General features: G+C 52.0%; 9 non-coding genes across 9 annotated transcripts; 6 read left to right on the forward strand and 3 right to left on the reverse strand.

Moving 5' to 3' along the window:
* The first annotated feature begins 2569 nt into the window (after positions 1–2569).
* On the forward strand, positions 2570–2641 carry TRNAA-UGC (transfer RNA alanine (anticodon UGC)). The gene has a single exon. It is a non-coding gene; the product is annotated as a tRNA-Ala (tRNA).
* Positions 2642–3163: 522 nt separating this feature from the next.
* Positions 3164–3236, reverse strand: TRNAR-CCG (transfer RNA arginine (anticodon CCG)). The gene has a single exon. It is a non-coding gene; the product is annotated as a tRNA-Arg (tRNA).
* A 236-nt stretch (positions 3237–3472) lies between these two features.
* TRNAA-CGC (transfer RNA alanine (anticodon CGC)) lies at positions 3473–3544 on the forward strand. Its single transcript has one exon. It is a non-coding gene; the product is annotated as a tRNA-Ala (tRNA).
* A 501-nt stretch (positions 3545–4045) lies between these two features.
* On the forward strand, positions 4046–4117 carry TRNAA-UGC (transfer RNA alanine (anticodon UGC)). The gene has a single exon. It is a non-coding gene; the product is annotated as a tRNA-Ala (tRNA).
* A 471-nt stretch (positions 4118–4588) lies between these two features.
* Positions 4589–4661, reverse strand: TRNAR-CCG (transfer RNA arginine (anticodon CCG)). Its single transcript has one exon. It is a non-coding gene; the product is annotated as a tRNA-Arg (tRNA).
* Positions 4662–4895: 234 nt separating this feature from the next.
* Positions 4896–4967, forward strand: TRNAA-CGC (transfer RNA alanine (anticodon CGC)). The gene has a single exon. It is a non-coding gene; the product is annotated as a tRNA-Ala (tRNA).
* Positions 4968–18775: 13808 nt separating this feature from the next.
* Positions 18776–18847, forward strand: TRNAA-UGC (transfer RNA alanine (anticodon UGC)). Its single transcript has one exon. It is a non-coding gene; the product is annotated as a tRNA-Ala (tRNA).
* A 486-nt stretch (positions 18848–19333) lies between these two features.
* On the reverse strand, positions 19334–19406 carry TRNAR-CCG (transfer RNA arginine (anticodon CCG)). Its single transcript has one exon. It is a non-coding gene; the product is annotated as a tRNA-Arg (tRNA).
* Positions 19407–19641: 235 nt separating this feature from the next.
* On the forward strand, positions 19642–19713 carry TRNAA-CGC (transfer RNA alanine (anticodon CGC)). Its single transcript has one exon. It is a non-coding gene; the product is annotated as a tRNA-Ala (tRNA).
* Positions 19714–23944: the final 4231 nt, after the last annotated feature.

The raw sequence follows: 23944 nt of genomic DNA on the forward strand, positions 1-23944 counted from the left end.
ACTTTCATAAATATTACCCGAAATGAACGAAACTTTCGGATTAATGTGTGGTAATTTACGGAACTTGCAAATTTTGTAACTCACGATGTACACAGTGATCAAATGGTTTACTTAAACATTTGGAGATGAAAACAAGTGCTTAAAAGTATAGAGAACACTTTTATTTCCGAATTAAATACTTCCAATAATAAATAAATTTGGAAAGCATTATAGTATCCATCTATATATATAAAATCGCAAATCTGTCCGTCTGTCTGTCTGTCTGTGTGTGTGTCTGTGTGTCGCTGGACCATACGCAGTTTCATTGGACGGCGGTTGCCCCTGGCAATGGGTAGCGACACATTCGCTGCCGGGTGGACGCCATTTTTAATTCCCGTTAAAAATTTCTGGTATAAACTCGATATACCCAGCGTTGCCCGTGGGGAAAATACATTTAAAATCTTATGAAAACTTTCAAACATTACATACCAATGAAAAAACAACTGTGTAATTACTTTTAAACCCGACGCGCCAAGAATCGATTCTCTGAATCGCTCAAAGGAATCGAAGGTTGTAGATTCCTTTAGATTCGGACGATTACCGTTTACTATAAGTTGGTTAAAGGCGATATAAACTGCTATGAACGGGAAATATCCGGCATTGACCGGGGCAAAAATGTTATTTAAAACTCCTGAAAAAATAAAAAATAAAATAACAATGAAAATGAAACTCTATCATTCAAAATGTAAACCCTCAACATGCCAGTAATCGATTCTTTGAATCGCACAAAGGACTAATCGAAGGTTGTAAATTACTTTAGGATCGCGCTTCCTGTTTAATATAAGTTGCTTATAGAGTTGAAATAAACTGCTACGAATGGGAAATATCCGGCGTTGACTGGGGCAAAAATATAATGGTGAGGGCGGTTGTGAGTGGCGATTGTGAGTGGTGATTAGTGAGTGGTGAGGGGAGGTTGAGTGGTGAGGGTGAGTGGTGAGGGTGAGTGGTGAGGGTGAATGGTGAGGGTGAGTGGTGAGGGTGAGTGTTGAGGGTGAGTGGTTAGTGGTGATTGGTGAGCGTGTCATTGGTGAGGATGAGTGGTGAGGGAGAGTGGTGAGGGTGAGTGGTGAGGGTGAGTGGTGAGTGGTGAGGGTGTGTATATATGTAAGGTTATTAAGAAATATATTTTTCACCCGGGCAACGCCGGGAACTACTGCTAGTCTATATATATAAAATCGGAAATCTGTCTGTCTGTGTGTGTGTCGCCGAACCATACGCAGTTTCATTGGACGCCGGTTGCCACTGGCAACGGCTAGCGACGCATTCGCTGCGGGGTGGACGCCATTTTTAATTCCCGTTTAAAATATGCGCACGCATTAACACGCGACTCTGAGGTAAATTCATCAAAGTTTCACGTCTTCTTCACTCCCCTCCCACCCCAATGTGTGCAATTACTATTATAGGGTCGGTACATAATAAAATTCTAGCGATTAGACAGTATTATTGTAGCGCTGGGGGGGGGGGGGAACGGCCCCGGTACCCAGCCTCAGACGTGTGGGCAATCTAGGCGAGGCCGGAGGCTCTGCACGGTACTAGGCCTCGACACCTAGCACGCGACTCTGAGGTAAAATCATCAAAGTTTCACGTCCTCTTCACTCCCCCCCCACCACAATGTGTGCAATTACTATTATAGGGTCGGTCAACTGTGTAATTACTTTTAAACCCGACGCGCCAAGAATCGATTCTCTGAATCGCGCAATGGAATCGAAAGTTGTAGATTCCTTTAGATTCGAACGATTCCCGTTTACAATAAGTTGCTTAAAGTCGATATAAACTGCTACGAACGGGAAATATCCGGCGTTGACCGGGGCAAAAATGTAATTAAAAACTCCAGAAAAAATAAAAAAATAAAATAACAATGAAAATGAAACTCTATCATTCAAAATGTAAACCCCCAACATGCCAGGAATCGATTCTTTGAATCGCACAAAGGACTAATCGAAGGTTGTAAATTACTTTAGGATCGCGCTTCCTGTTTAATATAAGTTATTTATAGAGTTGATATAAACTGCTACGAATGGGAAATATCCGGCGTTGACTGGGGCAAAAATATAATGGTGAGGGCGGTTGTGAGTGGCGATTGTGAGTGGTGATTAGTGAGTGCTGAGGGGAGGTTGAATGGTGAGGGTGAGTGGTGAGGGTGAGTGGTGAGGGTGAGTGTTGAGGGTGAGTGGTGAGTGGTGATTGGTGAGGGTGTGATTGGTGAGGATGAGTGGTGAGGGAGAGTGGTGAGGGAGAGTGGTGAGGGTGAATGGTGAGGGGTGAGTGGTGAGGGTGTGTATATATGTAAGCTTATTAAGAAATATATTTTTTACCCGGGCAACGCCGGGTACTTATGCTAGTCCACATGTATTCTAGTTATTTCTTTAAGTTTAAAAGAAACACATTTTGCTTGGACTCTGTGCAGACTCGATGGGTACAAGTCCCAGGGCAAACATGAGAGTGAGTGGGGTGACAAGAGAGAGAAAGAAGCTGATGACGAAGTTTCACCCCATACCTAGGTGGAACTGCGCCCAGGTAGAACCGGAATGAGGATGTAGCTCAGTGGTAGAGCGCACGCTTTGCATGTGTGAGGCCCCGGGTTCAATCCCTGGCATCTCCACGCAGTGACATTTTGCCAGTGGCCAATTTTACTTGAAGGAACATGCGTGGCCTAGACAAAACGCAAACTTGTTTTGATTCGTTATGATTGCTGAGCACATATCCAGAAGCCCAACATGTCATCCGATCAGCAACGAACAGCAATTCAATCAAGTTGTCGTCAATTAGAGTCAACATATTTACGAAACTTAGCAAGGTTATTAGACTTGATACCGGATGATGGACTTCTAAATTCGAGCAGTGCGTTGAATAAGCTGATAGAAAAGTGTTGTGGTCGAACGGAGTGTGTGAGATGAAAATCAGTCTGGAGTCCTCATGGCAGAAGGATAACTCAACTAGTGGAATTAAATCAGGATACTTGGGAATTATTTTTATAAGTGGAGAGGTAAATTATGCCTATGTAATTGAATGGGAAATCAACTTGTGATTTGAAGAAGAAATATGATCGTTGAATTTTTACCAAAACACTAAAGACCCAGATGGGACTCGAACCCACAAGACCCAGATGGGACTCGAACCCACAAGACCCAGATGGGACTCGAACCCACAATCCCCAGCTCCGGAAGCTGGTGCCTTATCCATTAGGCCACTGGGCCACATTCATCGAGCCCTGTGTTCTTTGTGATGACCCCTAATGTGGATGAAATGTCACTTTCAAGGTACTCAGAAGTAGCCCAGGTAATGCTTGCTTCCAAGTGCCGCTATCAATCAAATGGGAAAAAGAAAAGATCTGCGAGATTTCCGAGTAGATTCTTCAACTCAGGCCATGACCCCGAAAGCCCCCTTACACAACGAGGTCACCGTTACTGGGATCAGACAGAGCCAGTGTGGTGGGGATGTAGCTCAGTGGTAGAGCGCATGCTTCGCACGTGTGAGGCCCCCGGTTCAATCCCCGGCATCTCCATGTCCGCAGCTTTTATTTAATTCATGTTTCCAACAAAGGTTAAATTCCAAAATGAATTGTCTGTGTCCATGTCCCTGTAATAAGGGTGCACGTTAACTTTCTTAAATATTACCCTGGATGTACGAAAGCTTAGGATTAATGTGTATTAATTTACGGAACTTGCTAATTTTGTAACTCACGATGTACACAGTGATCAAATGGTTTATTTAAACATTTGGAGATGAAAACAAGTGCTTAAAAGTATCCAGAACACTTTTATTTCCGAATTAAATACAACCAATAATACATAAATTGGGAAAGCATTAGAGTATCCATCCACATGTATTCTAGTTATTTCTTTCAGTTTAAAAGAAACACATTTTGCTTGGACTCTGTGCAGACTCGATGGGTACAAGAACCAGGGCCAACATGAGAGTGAGTGGGTGAAAAGAGAGAGAAAGAAGCTGATGACAAAGTTTCACCCCATACCTAGGTGGAACTGCGCCCAGGTAGACCCGGAATGGGGATGTAGCTCAGTGGTAGCGCGCACGCTTTGCATGTGTGAGGCCCCGGGTTCAATCCCCGGCATCTCCACGCAGTGACATTTTGCCAGTGGCCAGTTTTACTCGAAGGAACATGCGTGGCCTGGACAAAACGCCAACTTGTTTTGATTCGTTATGATTGCTGAGCACAGATCCAGAAGCCCAACATGTCATCCGTTCAGCAATGAACAGCACTTCAATCAAGTTGTCGTCGATTAGAGTTAACATTTTTACGAAACTTAGCTAGGTTATTAGGCTTGATACCGGAGGATGGACTTCTAAATTCGAGCAGTGCGTGGAAGAAGCTGATAGAAAAGTGTTGTGGTCGAACGGAGTGTGTGAGACGAAAATCAATCTGGAGTCCTCATGGCAGAAGGATAACTCAAAGAGTGGAATTAAATCAGGATACTTGGGAAATTTTACTTATAAGTATAGAGGTAAATTATGCCTAGGTAATTGAATGTGAAATCAACTTGTGATTTGAAAAAGAAATATGATCGTAGAATTTTTACCATAACACTAAAGACCCAGATGGGACTCGAACCCACAATCCCCAGCTCCGGAAGCTGGTGCCTTATCCATTAGGCCACTGGGCCACATTCATCGAGCCTGTGTTCTTTGTGATGACCCCTAATGTGGATGAAATTTCACTTTCAAGGTACTCAGAAGTAGCCCCGGTAACGCTTGCTTCCAAGTGCCGCTATCTAACAAACGGGAAAAGGAAAAGATCTACGAGATTTCAGAGTAGATTCTTCAACTCCGGCCATGACCCCGATAGCCCCCTTACACAACGAGGTCACGTTACTGGGATCAGAATGAGCCAGCGTGGTGGGGATGTAGCTCAGTGGTAGAGCGCACGCTTCGCATGTGTGAGGCCCCGGGTTCAATCCCCGGCATCTCCATGTCCGCAGCTTTTATTTAATTCATGTTTTAAACAAAGGTTGAATTTTAAAATGAATTGTCTGTGTCTATGTCCCTGTAATAAGGGTGCACGTTAACTTTCGTAAATATTACCCTAGATGAACGAAATCTTAGGATTAATGTGTGTTAATATACCGAACTTGCTATTTTTATAACTCACGATGTACACCGTGATCAAATTGTTTATTTAAGCATGTGGAGATGAAAACAAGTGCTTAAAAGTATCCAGAACACTTTTATTTCCGAACTAGCAGAAGTACCCGGCGTTGCCCGGGTGAAAAATATATTTCTTAATAACCTTACATATGAAGTATTGGAAAATGACGGCAGGAAACTCCTTGACGGGAACACACTTCTTTTATTAAATCTTGACTTGTAACAATACAACACGTGGCCTCTCTTCTTCACAATGCGCTTCTCTTGACTCTGGATTCTGTGCTGCCGGCTCTCTGTGCCTCGTGTAGACTCCGCGCCTCGGCTACACTCCTCTCTCGCCTCGTGTAGACTCTGCGCCTCTGCTACACTCTCCACTCGCCTCGTGTAGACTTTGCATCTCTCTCTCTGGCTACACCGTATGCATACTCGGCTCGTGTAGACCTTCCTCTCTCGCTGGCTACACCGTATGCATACTCGGCTCGTGTAGACCGTTCTCTCTCGCTGGCTACACACTATACATTACTCAGCTCGTGTAGACCGTTCTCTCTCGCTGGCTACACACTATACATTACTCAGCTCGTGTAGACCGTTCTCTCTCGCTGGCTACACACTATACATTACTCAGCTCGTGTAGACCGTTCTCTCTCGCTGGCTACACACTATACATTACTCAGCTCGTGTAGACCGTTCTCTCTCGCTGGCTACACACTATACATTACTCAGCTCGTGTAGACCGTTCTCTCTCGCTGGCTACACACTTATACCTTACTCTCCTCTACTCTCCATTACTCTCCTCTCCGGGCTCTATCTCTGCACCTTCGTCTTCATTCTTAGATGGTTCCACTTCTGCCCCTGCTCCTCTGTGCATCACCTTATATACCCCTTCTTCCCGGGAGACGGAGCGGATGCGGACCTCAACGTCGGCACCGCTCCTCAGTTACCCAATCCCCACGCGCTATCCCTACGATCCGGTTCCGCTCAGCGCGTGTTTCCACTCCCCGACCAATCACACCGCGCTGCTACCCGATCACTCCCTCTGGGCGCGTCACCGGCACACAGCCAATCAGCAGCACTACCCCCACCCGCGCACTGACGCCTGCTCCTCCCCGTCAGCGCGCGTCACCACACACACACCCGTACATACGCGCTGGCACACGACATATACACCCAGCGCGTATCACCACTACATCACCCCCTCCCACATAGCTCGCAGCCGGCCCGGCTGCTAACAACAACCAACCGCGACGATAAAACGACAACCAACAAAAAAAAACCCCGTAACCCCCCGAGTGTGCCCCGTAACATAACACAACAACAACAACAACAAGAATAACTATGTACAGATTGACAATGAACCCGAAAAGTCAACAATAACACGATACGAGCAAATTCGAAACGAACGCGCCCCACGTCCCTGCGACTACACGCAGTGACGAGGCGCTCCAACTGCCCCGACTCCTCACGAGGCAGGTCATGCAAAGTAGCACGACCTGGCGCGAGTCCGTCTGGCTGGTCCATCGTATGGGGCGGGACACTGACGACCGTCCGGCGGTTCCGGCTGCTCCAGACGGCGCGGAACGGGCCTGAAAGGGCCGGCCCCGCCGCGGAGATCCGGCCGCCGGTGATCGGCAGCTGTCAGTTCCGAGACACCTGGGAGCAGATCAGGCGAAAATACGTGTGGATCAGGCAGAGACATTTCCCCCTCTGGGTCGCCGGTCACGTCACACGCCCGGCCATCACGACACAAGGGGAGGCCATATGGAGGCGAGAACGGTTTCAGTCGGGAGGGGTGAACGTACCACCGGCGCTTTCCCCACTTTATCTGAACGCACTGGGGCCGTGCAACGCGCACGACCTCCACGGGTCCCCTCCACGGTCTCAACAATTTAGGCGACGTAGCCAAGGGTGCCTGAGGGCAATGCAGCCAGGCCCTGTCACCTGGTTTCCATTCGTGCATGGACACCTTCCGTGCCCGCAACCGTTCATTAGCAATTTGGCGAGCCCGCGAATTAAGCCGCGCGGCCTCCCTCGCCTCTGTCAGCTTGTGAATATTAAACTTAATATGTTCTGCCAAATTAGAATTAGTTCGTGGAGCGGACAGGCCAAGTTGCGTTTCTATTGGCGGGTCAGCTTCCCGACCGTACATCAAATAGAATGGGGAAAACCCCGTAGCTGCATGGGGGGCCATTCTATACGCGGCAAGGACTCCCGGGACCTGCAGGTCCCAATCTACATGTGCCTCGCACACCTGCTGGCACAGCATGGAAGTCAAGGTTTTGTGGAGTCTCTCCACCATCCCGTCAGTCTGCGGGTGGTACGGGGAGGTACGCACCTTCTTGGTACCCAACAGATCGCACACCTCTTGCAACAATTTACTCGAAAAATTTTTACCTTGGTCGGTCAGCAGGCGTTCGGGAGCCCCCTTGTCCAGGACATAGCCCTGGACGAAGGCATCCGTCACAGCCGCTGCCGACTGGTTAGCGAGAGGCCACGCCATAGGCCATCGGGTAAAGTATTCGACCCCCACTAACAAATATTTATTCCCTCTCGGCGTGACTGGGAAGGGCCCCAAAATATCGAGTGCAACGAGCTCGTTGGTACGCGAGACCTGAATAGATTGCAGCGGTGGATTAGCTGCCACGGCCGGTGGTTTACGCCTGGCGCACTCAACGCACCCCTTCAGAATATGCACCACATCACTTCCCATTCCCGGCCAGTAATAGTCACGCTGAAGCAGGGCAAGCGTCTTGTTAACTCCCAAGTGCAAGAGGCGTTCGTGTGCCGCCAAGACAACCCTCCCCCTCACAGCGGAAGGCACCACGAGTGCGTTCCGCCGGGACAAACTGTCCCATTTCAATAACACGCCCCGCTCAAGTACATAGGAGCCGGTACGCTCCTGGTCCCCCTCGGGACCCCCAACCTTGCGGCGCAATGCTAGCAGCGAGCTGTCCGCCATCTGGAGGCGGCCCCATTCGCTGAGCGACAGCGAGAGCAGCGAGTCCCGACCCTGAGAGGCAGTGGAATCATCCCCGATCGGTGCGCCCGCTGTCGCAGCCAGTGCCCCCATCTCCCCCGCAAGCGTCGGTTTACAGCGCGCCGATCCCGACAAACACGCGCATTCATCACAAGGCAACAACCGCGACAAGCAATCGGCATTCGTGTGTCGCAACCCCTTACGGTACGTAGTCGTAAACTGATAGTCCTGGAGGACTTCCAACCAACGCGACAACTGGCCCGAGGGCTGGGCGACCCTCAATGAATACTGTAGCGCCGCGTGGTCCGTTCGGACTGTAAAGTGACGACCATAAAGATATGGCCTAAACTGCTGCACAAAAAAAACAATGGCAAGCAGCTCGCGACGGGTGACACAGTAGCGCTGCTCCGCCGGAGACAACACCCTACTACCGTAGGCGACAACTCTTTCGACACCCCCAACGACTTGGGATAGCACCCCCCCAATGCCCGTGTTGCTAGCATCCGTGTCCAGCAAAAAGGTACTGGCAAAATCGGGATAACACAAGGGTGGGGCACCCACCAAGGCGTCCCGGAGGGAGCGAAACGCGGCCTCCTCCTCCGGTCCCCATTTGAACTTCACTCCCTTCGCCGTTAGAGCGTGCAAGGGTTTTGCAATAGTGGCGAAGTGCTCAACGAACCGCCGATAATAAGAAGCAAACCCGATGAAACTACGCACGTCGGAAACGGACGTAGGTGTCGGCCACGAACCAACACAATCCGTCTTCGTGGGATCGGTGGAGATCCCCGAAGAATCGACAATGTGACCCAAGTATCTAACGGACCTACGAAGGAGGTGACATTTGGCCGGTTTAAATTTCAACTTAGCCGATCGCATTCGCAAGAACACCCCTCTCAATCGCCGGAGGTGTTCCTCAAACGTTTTACTGAAAACAATGACATCGTCCATATAAATCAAGCATGTATCCCACTGCAAGCCCGACAAAACCAACTCCATAAGTCGCTGAAACGTCGCTGGAGAGGAGTGAAGTCCCATGGGTAACCGGTTAAACTGGAACAGCCCCCCTGGAGTCCGAAATGCTGTCTTAGGTTTCGACTCTTCGTCGAACGGCAACTGCCAAAACCCCGATAACAAATCAAGAGTCGAAAAATATCGCGCACCAGACAATGCATCGAGGGACTCATCCATCCTGGGGAGCGGATACGCGTCAGCCACAGAGATCTTATTCAGGCGACGGAAATCAACGCAGAATCGCAGGGACCCGTCCTGCTTCTTAACCAGCACAATAGGCGCTCCCCACGGGCTAGAGGAGGGCGAAATAATATCGGCTTCTAGCATATCGTTAACAGCCGACTGAACATGTTCCTTCTCCACGGGACTCAGTCGGAAGGGATTTAGCCTGACCGGCGCCGCATCGCCCGTTTCAATGTGATGGTGCAACAAATCCGTGCACCCAATGTCATACTTATGTTTACTGAATACATCAGAGAATTCAATGAGCAACTCGCGCAGCGCACCCAACTGCGCCGCCGACAAATCGTCCGAGGCGGCACATAACGAATGGACCCACTCAAGGTCTTCCCTTGGCTCAACGTTCCGCGCGGGGCTCGAGCCCACCTGCGCAACCAACCCATCATCCCCAGGGACCTGCGCCGCGTGAGCCAGCACGGTGCCCTGCGGAATGACAGCTGGTCGCGACCCCGCGTTCAAAACCATCACAAACGGATCCCTGTCAGCCCGCACCAAAGTGTGAGCCACCGATAAATCAAGACCCCCGACAGCCTTGTTAGAAGGACCCAAAAGCATACTCTGTCCTGAAGCCTCCCTCACCCATGGTTTCCGCAACCGGAGGGGAATCAACATCTGTGAACCCGGGGGCACTTGCACTGTCTGCGTCGCCACCGCTTGTATCGTAGCGCACGCCGTCCGAATGTCAGTAGGGCCCGTCAAAAATGAAATCCGGCGACCCGATGGCAGTTCAATGCATCGTTGATCGATAAGAATTTTAATGGGCATTTTAGCCAAAAAGTCAGTGCCCAAAAGACACGGAACTGCCAAAGAAGACGAAACGAAAACGGGTCCCGACAATTTGATATCTCCAATGCAAATGGACGCCCTAACCTGACCGATAATGCCCAACGATCCCCCATTAGCGGCGTAAAATGGCACATCCACTGGAAGCAGCGGACGACATTGGACCGGAAGAATATTATAAATGAGGTCCGATATAATAGTTGCCGATGCCCCCGTGTCCACTAACACCCTAATCTCAACCCCATCAATAGATCCCGTAACAACGGACGAACCCGCCGAAGCAGCCACAATTCTATGCCCCAATTCCGCCCATTCAATGTCTCCCTGGTCCCGGCCGAACCCCCCTCGCCGAACCGAATCCCCGAACCTTAACCGGCCCTCCTCCGCCGCAACGCGGCGTCCCATGTGTGCCGAATAAACAGGCCGAGCGTGTGAGGTGCCGCGACTTGCCGGGGATTGTAGAGATGACTTGGGCTCTCGGTCGTCGTCCAGCCGAGCTCCCATGGCGCGCTGCCGCGGAGCGCGGCACCCGGACGCCACGTGGCCCCGGAGGCCGCAGTTATAGCACGTGACGAGGGTCGGAGTAGATCTTGGTTGCTCCGACTTTCGGCCCGATCGCAGAGGCGACCGGGCCCCCGGCCTCCAGTCCCCTGGTCGTCCCGTGGCGAACGCCTCCTCCCGTGGGCTGACGACTTGGGGTTCGGCGACCACCAAACCCGGGGCTGCGACGACAGCAGCGTTGCAACCAACGCCTTGCTTCCGTTGTAGGGCCTCGTGCGCTTGAATACTCGTGGCGACTCTCAAAGAAGAAATATCAATCTCGTCAGCTGTGTTGATAGGGACCCCCAGGTCCTGCGCCAACTTGAGCAGCTGCTCCAAAACCATCGCGTCTTGGCCCTCCTCGTCCATCCGAGGGAACGCAGCATCAGCAAGAGCCAGCAACGCCGTGCGATAGGCCAGCGCGGTCTCCGTGGCCGCTTTCCGTCTTGCGTAGAACTGATGGCGGCACGTAGAGGGAGGCCCGTAGACCCTGGCCAACAAACCCAGCGCATCCTTCAGCGTGGAGCGGTCCGACTTCCGTGCAGCCCTGAAGGCCGCGAGCGCATCGTCGTCCAGCATGGCGGGCAATGCCCGCAGCGCCGTAGCATCGGACCACGCTGACATCTCTTGATGCGCCAAAAACCTTCGCTGAAATTGGCCCCAGTCTCCGCCTTCCGCCTTGAAGGCTGACAACGTGGGCAGGCGCTGCTGAAAAATGAAGTCATCCGCCTCGTGGTTCCTCTCCGCCTGTCCGTCGGTATCTAAGATGGCGGCTCCAGCAGCAGACGTAAGATGGCGGACCCCCTCGCGCGCTGATGACGTCGATGCGCGCGCTTGGGAACCCACCACCACGTGGCGCTCGCCGTTCCCGCCAAAAGTAGGCACAGGCGCAATGGCGGGAATCCCCCATTCGTTTTGGCGGGAATCTGCGGGGCGACCTTGTAAAATGTCCCCCACCGTCCCCGCTCCTCCCGACGAGCTGATCTCCGCCAAGATGGACGCGGCGGCGAGCAGCAGCTCCGCCAGTCGGGAGTGCGCCTCACGAAGCCCGGCGTCTGTCCCCGGTCGCTCGGCCGGCGCCGTCGACGGACCCTGCAGCGTGGGCAAGTCCTCTTCCTCACCCCCCGCCACCAGCAGCCCCGAGTCGTCCAGGTCTTCCTCGCGGTCAATCCCGTGGGTCCTACGGGTCTTCCTCGTCTCCATACTTGGAAGCCCGTTTCACTTCTGACGCCAGATGAAGTATTGGAAAATGACGGCAGGAAACTCCTTGACGGGAACACACTTCTTTTATTAAATCTTGACTTGTAACAATACAACACGTGGCCTCTCTTCTTCACAATGCGCTTCTCTTGACTCTGGATTCTGTGCTGCCGGCTCTCTGTGCCTCGTGTAGACTCCGCGCCTCGGCTACACTCCTCTCTCGCCTCGTGTAGACTCTGCGCCTCTGCTACACTCTCCACTCGCCTCGTGTAGACTTTGCATCTCTCTCTCTGGCTACACCGTATGCATACTCGGCTCGTGTAGACCTTCCTCTCTCGCTGGCTACACCGTATGCATACTCGGCTCGTGTAGACCGTTCTCTCTCGCTGGCTACACACTATACATTACTCAGCTCGTGTAGACCGTTCTCTCTCGCTGGCTACACACTATACATTACTCAGCTCGTGTAGACCGTTCTCTCTCGCTGGCTACACACTATACATTACTCAGCTCGTGTAGACCGTTCTCTCTCGCTGGCTACACACTATACATTACTCAGCTCGTGTAGACCGTTCTCTCTCGCTGGCTACACACTATACATTACTCAGCTCGTGTAGACCCTTCTCTCTCGCTGGCTACACACTTATACCTTACTCTCCTCTACTCTCCATTACTCTCCTCTCCGGGCTCTATCTCTGCACCTTCGTCTTCATTCTTAGATGGTTCCACTTCTGCCCCTGCTCCTCTGTGCATCACCTTATATACCCCTTCTTCCCGGGAGACGGAGCGGATGCGGACCTCAACGTCGGCACCGCTCCTCAGTTACCCAATCCCCACGCGCTATCCCTACGATCCGGTTCCGCTCAGCGCGTGTTTCCACTCCCCGACCAATCACACCGCGCTGCTACCCGATCACTCCCTCTGGGCGCGTCACCGGCACACAGCCAATCAGCAGCACTACCCCCACCCGCGCACTGACGCCTGCTCCTCCCCGTCAGCGCGCGTCACCACACACACACCCGTACATACGCGCTGGCACACGACATATACACCCAGCGCGTATCACCACTACACATATATACACAGATGAAATAAATAAATAAAGTTGAATAACACTAAATCGATCATTAAACCACTTTAAAGGTGACGGATAAAAAAACTGACATGCCTATTCCCATCGCGGGGCACGGGACGTGCCTCTCGGCAAATCCCTCGCAAGCGAGCGTACACAGACGGACAGACAATTTTTGAGTACGACGTTTCGCTGGTAATTGCATCCAGCATCAGCGAAACGTCATACTCTGAAATGGTAATTGTTGTGGTTTCACGCTTCAACACACCGGTGGGCTAAAGCAGTGAACTATTCGTCTTTTATCAACGTGACACTTTTTTACTGATTGGCCGTGTCGGGTGGTGGAGGGTTACAACGCATTAATAAATAAGGCGATCTAAACCCAATAACGTTGTTCATGAATAATGGTTGCGAAAGCCTACGTGTTACAAATTGACTCACTTTACTTAATAACCAGGCTACAGTCTACATTATAGACTGCCAGTACACCCACCCAGCTTAATAACCAGGCTACAGTCTACATTATAGACTGCCAGTCCACCCACCCAGCTTAATAACCAGGCTACAGTCTACATTATAGACTGCCAGTACGCTCACCCAGCTTAATGACTATTTGTACAGTCAACATTTAAAGAATCGATTCTTGGCGCGTCGGGTTTAAAAGTAATTACACAGTTGTTTTTTCATTGGTATGTAATGTTTGAAAGTTTTCAGAAGATTTTAAATGTATTTTCCCCCCGGGCAACGCTGGGTATATCGAGTTTATACCACAAAGTCGTCGCTTGACACGGGTGGGGTGTCGAGGCCTAGTACCGTGCAGAGCCTCCGGCCTCGCCTAGATTGCCCACCCGGCTGAGGCTGGGTACTGGGGCCGTTACCCCCCCCCCCCCCCGCGCTACAATAATACTGTCTAATCGCTATAATTTTATTATCTACCGACCCTATAATAGTAAGTGAACACATTGGAGTGGGGGGGGGGAGTGAAGAGGACATGAAACTTTGAAGAATTTACCTCAGAGTCGCGTGTTAATGCGTGCGCATATTTTTAACGGGAATTAAAAATGGCGTCCACCCCGCAGCGAATGCGTCGCTACCCGTTGCCAGGGGCAACCGCCGTGGAAAACCAAACGGACCAATCGTGTCTCGCAAATCCCTCACATTTCGTCCAATGAAACTGCGTATGGTCCGGCGACACACAGACAGACAGACACACACACAGACAGACAGACAGATTTGCCCGGGTGAAAAATATATTTCTTAATAACCTTACATATATACACACCCTCACCACTCACCACTCACCCTCACCATTCACCCTCACCACTCTCGCTCACCACTCTCCCTCACCACTCATCCTCACCAATCACACCCTCACCAATCACCACTCACAACTCACCCTCAACACTCACCCTCACCACTCACCACTCACCCTCACCATTCACCCTCACCACTCTCCCTCACCACTCATCCTCACCAATCACACCCTCACCACTCTCCCTCCCCACTCTCCCTCACCACTCATCCTCACCAATCACACCCTCACCAATCACCACTCACCACTCACCCTCAACACTCACCCTCACCACTCACCCTCACCATTCACCCTCACCACTCTCCCTCAACACTCTCCCTCACCACTCATCCTCACCAATCACACCCTCACCAATCACCACTCACCACTCACCCTCAACACTCACCCTCACCACTCACCACTCACCCTCACCATTCACCCTCACCACTCTCCCTCACCACTCTCCCTCACCACTCATCCTCACCAATCACACCCTCACCAATCACCACTCACCACTCACCCTCAACACTCACCCTCACCACTCACCACTCACCCTCACCATTCACCCTCACCACTCTCCCTCACCACTCTCCCTCACCACTCATCCTCACCAATCACACCCTCACCAATCACCACTCACCACTCACCCTCAACACTCACCCTCACCACTCACCCTCACCATTCACCCTCACCACTCTCCCTCACCACTCTCCCTCACCACTCATCCTCACCAATCACACCCTCACCAATCACCACTCACCCTCAACACTCACCCTCACCACTCACCACTCACCCTCACCATTCACCCTCACCACTCTCCCTCACCACTCTCCCTCACCACTCATCCTCACCAATCACACCCTCACCAATCACCACTCACCACTCACCCTCAACACTCACCCTCACCACTCACCCTCACCACTCACCCTCACCACTCAACCTCCCCTCACCACTCACTAATCACCACTCACAATCACCACTCACAACCGCCCTCACCATTATATTTTTGCCCCAGTCAACGCCGGATATTTCCCATTCGTAGCAGTTTATATCAACTCTATAACGAACTTATATTAAAGAGGAAGCGCGATCCTAAAGTAATTTACAACCTTCGATTAGTCCTTTGTGCGATTCAAAGAATCGATTCCTGGCATGTTGGGGGTTTACATTTTGAATGATAAGAGTTTCATTTTCATTGGTATGTTATGTTTTAATGTTTTCAGTAGTTTTTAATTACATTTTTGCCCCGGTCAACGCCGAATATTTCCCGTTCATAGCAGTTTATATCGACTTTAACCAACTTATAGTAAACGGGAATCGTCCGAATCTAAAGGAATCTACAACCTTCGATTCCTTTGCGCGATTCAGAGAATCGATTCTTGGCGCGTCGGGTTTAAAAGTAATTACACAGTTGTATTTTCATTGGTATGTAATGTTTTAAAGTTTTCAGAAGATTTTAAATGTATTTTCACCCCGGGCAACGCCGGGTATATCGAGTTTATACCACAAAGTCGTCGCTTGACACGGGTGGGGTGTCGAGGCCTAGTACCGTGCAGAGCCTCCGGCCTCGCCTAGATTGCCTACCCAGCTGAGGCAGGGTACTGGGGCCGTTACCCCCGCCCCCCCCACGCTACAATAATACTGTCTAATCGCTATAATTTTTTTTATCAACCGACCCTATAATAGTAATTGCACACATTGGGGTGGGGGGGGGGAGTGAAGAGGACGTGAAACTTTGATGAATTTACCTCAGAGTCGCGTGTTAATGCGTGCGCATATTTTTAACGGGAATTCAAAATGGCGTCCACCCCGCAGCGAAGGCGTCGCTGGCCGTTGCCAGGGGCAACCGCCATGGGCCGCGCCGGTCGGCCAACGGGCCAATCGCAGCGCTAGGAAAACCAAACAGACCAATCGTGTCTCGCAAGTCCCTCACATTTCGTCCAATGAAACTGCGTATGGTCCGGCGACAGACAGACAGACACACAGACAGACAGACACACAGACAGACAGATAGACAGATGGACAGACAGACAGACAGATTTGCGATTTTATATAAATAGACTAGCAGAAGTACCCGGCATTGCCCGGGTGAAAAATATATTTCTTAATAACCTTACATATATACACAGATGGGCTGCTACCCCTGCCCCCCCCCCCCCCCCCAGCCACGATCTTCTCGGCCGCTGTGCAGTAATATGTACGGCCTATAGTGTGGTGGGGTGTCGAGGCCTAGTACCGTGCAGAGCCTCCGGCCTCGCCTAAATTGCCCACCCGGCTGAGGCTGGGTACTGGGGCCGTTACCCCCCCCCCCCCCCCGCGCTACAATAATACTGTCTAATCGCTATAATTTTATTATCTACCGACCCTATAATAGTAATTGCACACATTGGGGTGGGGGGGGAGTGAAGAGGATGTGAAACTTTGATGAATTTACCTCAGAGTCGCGTGTTAATGCGTGCGCATATTTTTAACGGGAATTAAAAATGGCGTCCACCCCGCAGCGAATGCGTCGCTACCCGTTGCCAGGGGCAACCGCCGTGGAAAACCAAACGGACCAATCGTGTCTCGCAAATCCCTCACATTTCGTCCAATGAAACTGCGTATAGTCCGGCGACACACAGACAGACAGACACACACACAGACAGACAGACAGATTTGCCCGGGTGAAAAATATATTTCTTAATAACCTTACATATATACACACCCTCACCACTCACCACTCACCCTCACCATTCACCCTCACCACTCTCCCTCACCACTCATCCTCACCAATCACACCCTCACCAATCACCACTCACCACTCACCCTCAACACTCACCCTCACCACTCACCACTCACCCTCACCATTCACCCTGACCACTCTCCCTCACCACTCATCCTCACCAATCACACTCTCACCACTCTCCCTCACCACTCTCCCTCACCACTCATCCTCACCAATCACACCCTCACCAATCACCACTCACCACTCACCCTCAACACTCACCCTCACCACTCACCCTCACCATTCACCCTCACCACTCTCCCTCAACACTCTCCCTCACCACTCATCCTCACCAATCACACCCTCACCAATCACCACTCACCACTCACCCTCAACACTCACCCTCACCACTCACCACTCACCCTCACCATTCACCCTCACCACTCTCTCTCACCACTCTCCCTCACCACTCATCCTCACCAATTACACCCTCACCACTCACCAATCACCACTCACCCTCAACACTCACCCTCACCACTCACCACTCACCCTCACCATTCACCCTCACCACTCTCCCTCACCACTCTCCCTCACCACTCATCCTCACCAATCACACCCTCACCAATCACCACTCACCACTCACCCTCAACACTCACCCTCACCACTCACCCTCACCACTAACCCTCACCACTCAACCTCCCCTCACCACTCACTAATCACCACTCACAATCACCACTCACAACCGCCCTCACCATTATATTTTTGCCCCAGTCAACGCCGGATATTTCCCATTCGTAGCAGTTTATATCAACTCTATAACGAACTTATATTAAACAGGAAGCGTGATCCTAAAGTAATTTACAACCATCGATTAGTCCTTTGTGCGATTCAAAGAATCGATTACTGGCATGTTGGGGGTTTACATTTTGAATGATAGAGTTTCATTTTCATTGGTATGTTATGTTTTAAAGTTTTCAGAAGATTTTAAATGTTTTTTCACCCCGGGCAACGCCGGGTATATGGAGTTTATACCACAAAGTCGTCGCTTGACACGGGTGGGGTGTCGAGGCCTAGTACCGTGCAGAGCCTCCGGCTTCGCCTAGATTGCCTACCCAGCTGAGGCAGGGTACTGGGGCCGTTACCCCCCCCCCCCCCCGCGCTACAATAATACTGTCTAATCGCTAGAATTTTTTTATCTACCGACCCTATAATAGTAATTGCACACATTGGGGTGGGGGGGGAGTGAAGAGGACGTGAAACTTTGATGAATTTACCTCAGAGTCGCGTGTTAATGCGTGCGCATATTTTTAACGGGAATTCAAAATGGCGTCCACCCCGCAGCGAAGGCGTCGCTGCCCTTTGCCAGGGGCAACCGCCGTGGGCCGCGCCGGTCGGCCAACGGGCCAATCGCAGCGCTAGGAAAACCAAACGGACCAATCGTGTCTCGCAAATCCCTCACATTTCGTCCAATGAAACTGCGTATGGTCCGGCGACACACAGACAGACAGACCCACAGACAGACAGACACACAGACAGACGGACAGACAGACAGACAGACAGATTTGCGATTTTATATATATAGATTAAATACTTCCAATAATAAATAAATTGGGAAAGCATTAATGTATCCATCCACATGTATTCTAGTTATTTCTTTCAGTTTAAAAGAAACACATTTTGCTTGGACTCTGTGCAGACTCGAGGGGTACAAGTCCCAGGGCCAACATGAGAGTGAGTGGGTGACAAGAGAGAGAAAGAAGCTGATGACGAAGTTTCACCCCAAACCTAGGTGGAACTGCGCCCAGATAGAACCGGAATGGGGATGTAGCTCAGTGGTAGAGCGCACGCTTTGCATGTGTGAGGCCCTGGGTTCAATCCCCGGCATCTCCACGCAGTGACATTTTGCCAGTGGCCAATTTTATTCGAAGGAACATGCGTGGCCTGGACAAAACGCCAACTTGTTTTGATTCGTTATGATTGCTGAGCACAGATCCAGAAGCCCAACATGTCATCCGTTCAGCAATGAACAGCACTACAATCAAGGTGTCGTCGATTAGAGTTAACATATTTACGGAACTTAGCAAGGTTATTAGACTTCATACCGGATAATGGACTTCTAAATTAGAGCAGTGCGTGGAATAAGCTGATAGAAAAGTGTTGTGACCTGCCGAGTGGTGGTCGAACGGAGTGTGTGAGACGAAAATCAGTCTGGAGTCCTCATGGCAGAAGGATAACTCAACGAGTGGAATGGTATTAGGATACTTGGAAAAAATGTTTTATAAGTAGAGAGGTAAATTATGCATAGGTAATTGAATGAGAAATCAACTTGTGATTTGAATAAGAAATATGATCGTTTAATTTTTACCAAAACACTAAAGACCCAGATGGGACTCGAACCCACAATCCCCAGCTCCGGAAGCTGGTGCCTTATCCATTAGGCCACTGGGCCAAATTCATCGAGCCCTGTGTTCTTTGTGATGACCCCTAATGTGGATGAGATGTCACTTTCAAGGTACTCAGAAGATGCCCAGGTAATGCTTGCTTCCAAGTGCCGCTATCTAACAAACTGGAAAAGGAAAAGATCTGCGAGATTTCAGAGTAGATTCTGCAACTCCGGCCATGACCCCGATAGCCCTCTTACACAACGAGGTCACGTTACTGGGATCAGACTGAGCCAGTGTGGTGGGGATGTAGCTCAGTGGTAGAGCGCACGCTTCGCATGTGTGAGGCCCCGGGTTCAATCCCTGGCATCTCCACGCAGTGACATTTTGCCAGTGGTCAATTTTACTCGAAGGAACATGCGTGGCCTGGACAAAACGCCAACTTGTTTTGATTCGTTATCATTGCTGAGCACAGATCCAGAAGCACAACATGTCATCCGTTCAGCAATGAACAGCACTATAATCAAGTACGCAGCTTTTATTTAATTCATGTTTACAACAAAGATTGAATTCCAAAATGAATTGTCTGTGTCCATGTGTAATGCGAGCATAAACGGGCTCGTGGGAGGAGTTAGGGTCACGTGGGAAGAGGGAGAGCTTTTAAGGGCAGGAACCGGAAAGGCTGGAGGAGAGTGTGGGAATAAAGACAGGAGGAGGCCACGCAGGGCAGGAGGAGGAAAGTGATCGCCACAGGTCGGGACTCGGCACCGTTGGCCAGCGGTGTCCAGGCACGGAGGAGACGGAGAGCCAGCAGCGGGGCTGCATAGTGAGCAGCCGTGGGGCTGCAGGTCGGAGGCAGAGAGGCTGAGTGAAGAGCCATGGGGCTGCATAGTGAGCCAGCAGCAAGTCTGCAGCGGTGGGGCTGCTGAGCGGGAGACGGAGTTGTACGAACCAATAAAGGACAACGGAGACATACCCAGTGCAAGAGTACTTTATTACACTGGTGTCAGAAGTGAAACGGCATGTCAAAACAGCTCAGAAGAAAGAATATCATCGTTGGCGCAGCCAACGATGGAGGGAGAAATCGACGCGGGAACGAGTGGTGGCCCGGGGGTGCAAGAGGTCACCGCTTCGGTGGATCCGCCCGCGCCGGGGGACGCTGACCAGCGATGGAGACAGATGGCAGCCCAGCTGGAGACTTTGAAGACCGTCTTGGCGCAACTGTGCGACCTCGTCACGCCGGCGACGGGTTCGGGGAGGCCCGGGGGTGACCAACAAACCAGGGCCTTGCCTGCGCCGCCAGCTCCCTCCACCACGCGGCACGAAGACGCCCTCTTGGGCGTGGCAGGGGAAGAACCGCGGGAAGCCGCCATCTTGCGCCCTCCGCGGCGGGAAGCCGCAATCTTTGACACGTTGCGGTGCGACGCCATCTTGAACATGCCACGCGACGTGCCGTCTGCGGAGGACAGCGGAGCGAGGACCCACAGCCGTCACTTGACAACAGTTAAAGAATTTTCAATTGGAGGCGACTGGAGTGCATTCGCCTGCCGATTTTTGGCGGCGGTACGCTCCACCAGATAGACTGACGCAGAGGCCCTGGAAGTTCTGCCAACTCTTCTAGACGATGAGTCGGTCAGATTTTTCCGTTCCATCAAGGCCGAGAAGAAAAAGACACTGAGAGGGGTTTTTGACGAGATGGCGGATGCGTACGAGCCACCGGATGACGCTCACCGACGATTCATTCAGCGCCAGCGGGCACCCGAAGAGTCGCCGGTGGCATGCAGGGGTGCTGTCCTGGAATTGGCCATGGCCGCATACCCTGAGACGGAGCCTGACCTATTGGAACCCCTTATTTTGGGCAAAATGCTTGAGCTGTCGAGAGATTTGGGGATCCCTATGCCGGTGTGCGGCCATGAGAAGTTGACGTCTCGGGCTGCTGCGAAGTGTTTGGATGCCCAGTTTAATCTGCGCCGTTGGAAGCAGGTGACAGCGTGGATGGGGAGGGCCCATCGTGGAAGGGGGTGCCGTGGGTTGGGATCCCAAGAAGGTGGTGTACGTTCCTGACGGGGGGGGCCCGCAGGAATTGACGGCCGCCTCTGCGCAGTGGCCTGCCCGCGGAGGGCCAGGGCCGCGATCTGCGCCGCCGACGCGGGAGCGTCGGGATGGGGGAAGTGCTGTGCGTCGTAATGACGTCGAGTGTTTCCGCTGCGGTCGCAAAGGCCACTTCGCCAGGGATTGCTGGGGCCGTATCCCGGGGCTGCCCCAGCAGGAGGCCTCGACCACAGACGTGCCGCGGAAGGACCCTCCTGGACAGGCAAGTCGGTGCGCACCAGACACCCGGCAAGGCTTGGCACCTCATTCATCACCGTTGCCGCGCGATCCGGATGTCGTTAACAACGGGAGGCCGCCGACTGGCCTATGTCGCTCGGTAACGCAGTAGTGTAAATTGGAACGGCGGGTTGTTGCGGCCGCTACTGGTTCGTCCACTGTGCCGGGTTCTATACAAGGGGTCGACGTGCACATTTTAGTGGACTCCGGTGCGTCCGCGACGATTATATCGGATGTCATTTTCCATCTGTTGGGCATCCCGCCAGACGCAGTGTGCCCGGTTTACGATTCCTGTGTAGCAGCGAACGGGGGGAGTATGGGCATTGTGGGCCAGGTGGACGCCAATATATCCATCGGGGGAATGTCGGCCTCGGGAACTGTGTTGATTTCGGGGTCCCTTGCGGTTCCGTGTTTGTTGGGAACTGATTTTCTGGCCAAAATGCCCATTCTAATAAGAGTTGATCAAAATTGCATTGAATTACCGGGGGGTCGAAAAATTACATTTTTGCCGTAGCCCTGGTGGCGACCCGCTCCGGTCTGCCAGGTGCAGGCGCTGTCCGAAGTATCTGTTGACATTCCACCTGGTTCACAGATGCTTATCCCCTTGCGATATCAGAAACCGGTGCCTGGTCGGGAAGGAGCGCCTGGGGTTTTGTTATCACCGTCCGCAACCATAACGGGCGGATCGGCGCTGGTCGGGGCGCAAACTATTATCCGGCCGGACCAGCGGCCGTTTTTGCAGGTGCTTAATGGGAGTACGCAGAATGTTTGCGTGCCGGCCGGAATGGTCGTGGCCCATGCCAAAACAGCGTTCACGGCCCAGGACGATCTGGGCCGCCGGGATGTGGTTGCCGAAGTTTCGGGCCCTGCGGGCCAAGATGATCGCTGGGTCGCCGAATTGTGCGGCGAAAATTCATCCCTGACCGGGGAACAGCGATCCGCGCTTGGCGCGCTATTGTTGAGTTATTCCGATGTGTTTAGCTCCGACGACTTGGACTTGGGACGCACCTCCCTGCTTTCCCATCATATTGACATGGGGGATGCTGCTCCAATTCGGTTGAACTTGCATCGGATGAGCCCGGCGGAGCGAGACCATGTTCGTGGAGCAGTGGATGACATGCTGGTTGCGGACTAATATCTCCGTCTAACAGCCCATGGGGCGCGCCTGTAGTCTTGGTCAAAAAGAAAGATGGCAAATTGCGATTTTGCGTCGATTTTCGCAAATTAAACAAAGTGTCCGTGGCGGATGCGTACCCTCTGCCGCGTATGGATGATTCCCTCGATGTCTTGTCGGGGGCGAAGTTCTTTTCGATGCTGGATCTCTCTTCGGGATTCTGGCAGCTTCCCCTCGATGAGTCCTCGCGGGAAAAGACTGCTTTCCGTACGCCGCAGGGCCTATTTCAATTTAATTGTCTTCTGATGGGGTTGAATGCTGCCCCCGCCACATTTCAGAGGTTGATGGAGCTGGTATTAACGGGGTTGCAGTGGGAGACATGTCTGATATATTTAGACAATATCATCGTCTTTAGCCGCACATTTGACGAACATCTACAGAGACTGGAGGCGGTGTTCGCCAGGATGCGCTCCGCCAATCTGAAATTTAAACCTAAGAAATGTCACCTATTGCAATGGTCCGTGCGCTATTTGGGACATATAGTCAGTGCCGACGGGGTTGCCACGGATCCGGAGAACACGGTGTGCGTCCGCAACTGGCCAACCCCGGCCACGGTGGGGGATGTGCGTCGCTTCTTGGGGTTTGCCTCATATTACCGTAGGTTCGTTCCCAATTTTGCAACGATCGCTAGGCCTCTGCACCTCCTTACGGGTAAAGGACGGAAATTCAGTTGGGGACCGCCAGAGGAGGCGGCGTTTAAGGGCCTGCGCGATCGTTTGGCAACGGCGCCAACATTGGACTATCCCGATTTTGATCACCCCTTCATTCTGGACACGGACGCGAGTGACACGGGCATTGGGGCCGTTCTGTCACAGTCCAAAGGGGGTGTGGAACGCGTGGTGGCGTACGGTAGCCGCGTCTTGTCCCCCGCGGAAACCCGCTACTGCGTCACTCGCCGTGAACTTTTGGCCATTGTCTATTTTCTCCGGCAATTTCGGCCGTATCTCTACGGCCGTTCGTTTATTGTGCGCACGAATCATGCGGCTTTACAATATGTTCTGAGGGTAGACCAACCATCTGGCCAGCTGGCACGATGGTTGGACACTCTGCAGGAGTTTTCCTTCCAAATTCAACATCGGAAGGGGGCGCGTCACGCGAATGCGG

Source organism: Lampetra planeri, chromosome 42 (genome assembly GCF_965212315.1).
Source record: "Lampetra planeri chromosome 42, kcLamPlan1.2.h2, whole genome shotgun sequence".
Taxonomy (NCBI): domain Eukaryota; kingdom Metazoa; phylum Chordata; class Hyperoartia; order Petromyzontiformes; family Petromyzontidae; genus Lampetra; species Lampetra planeri.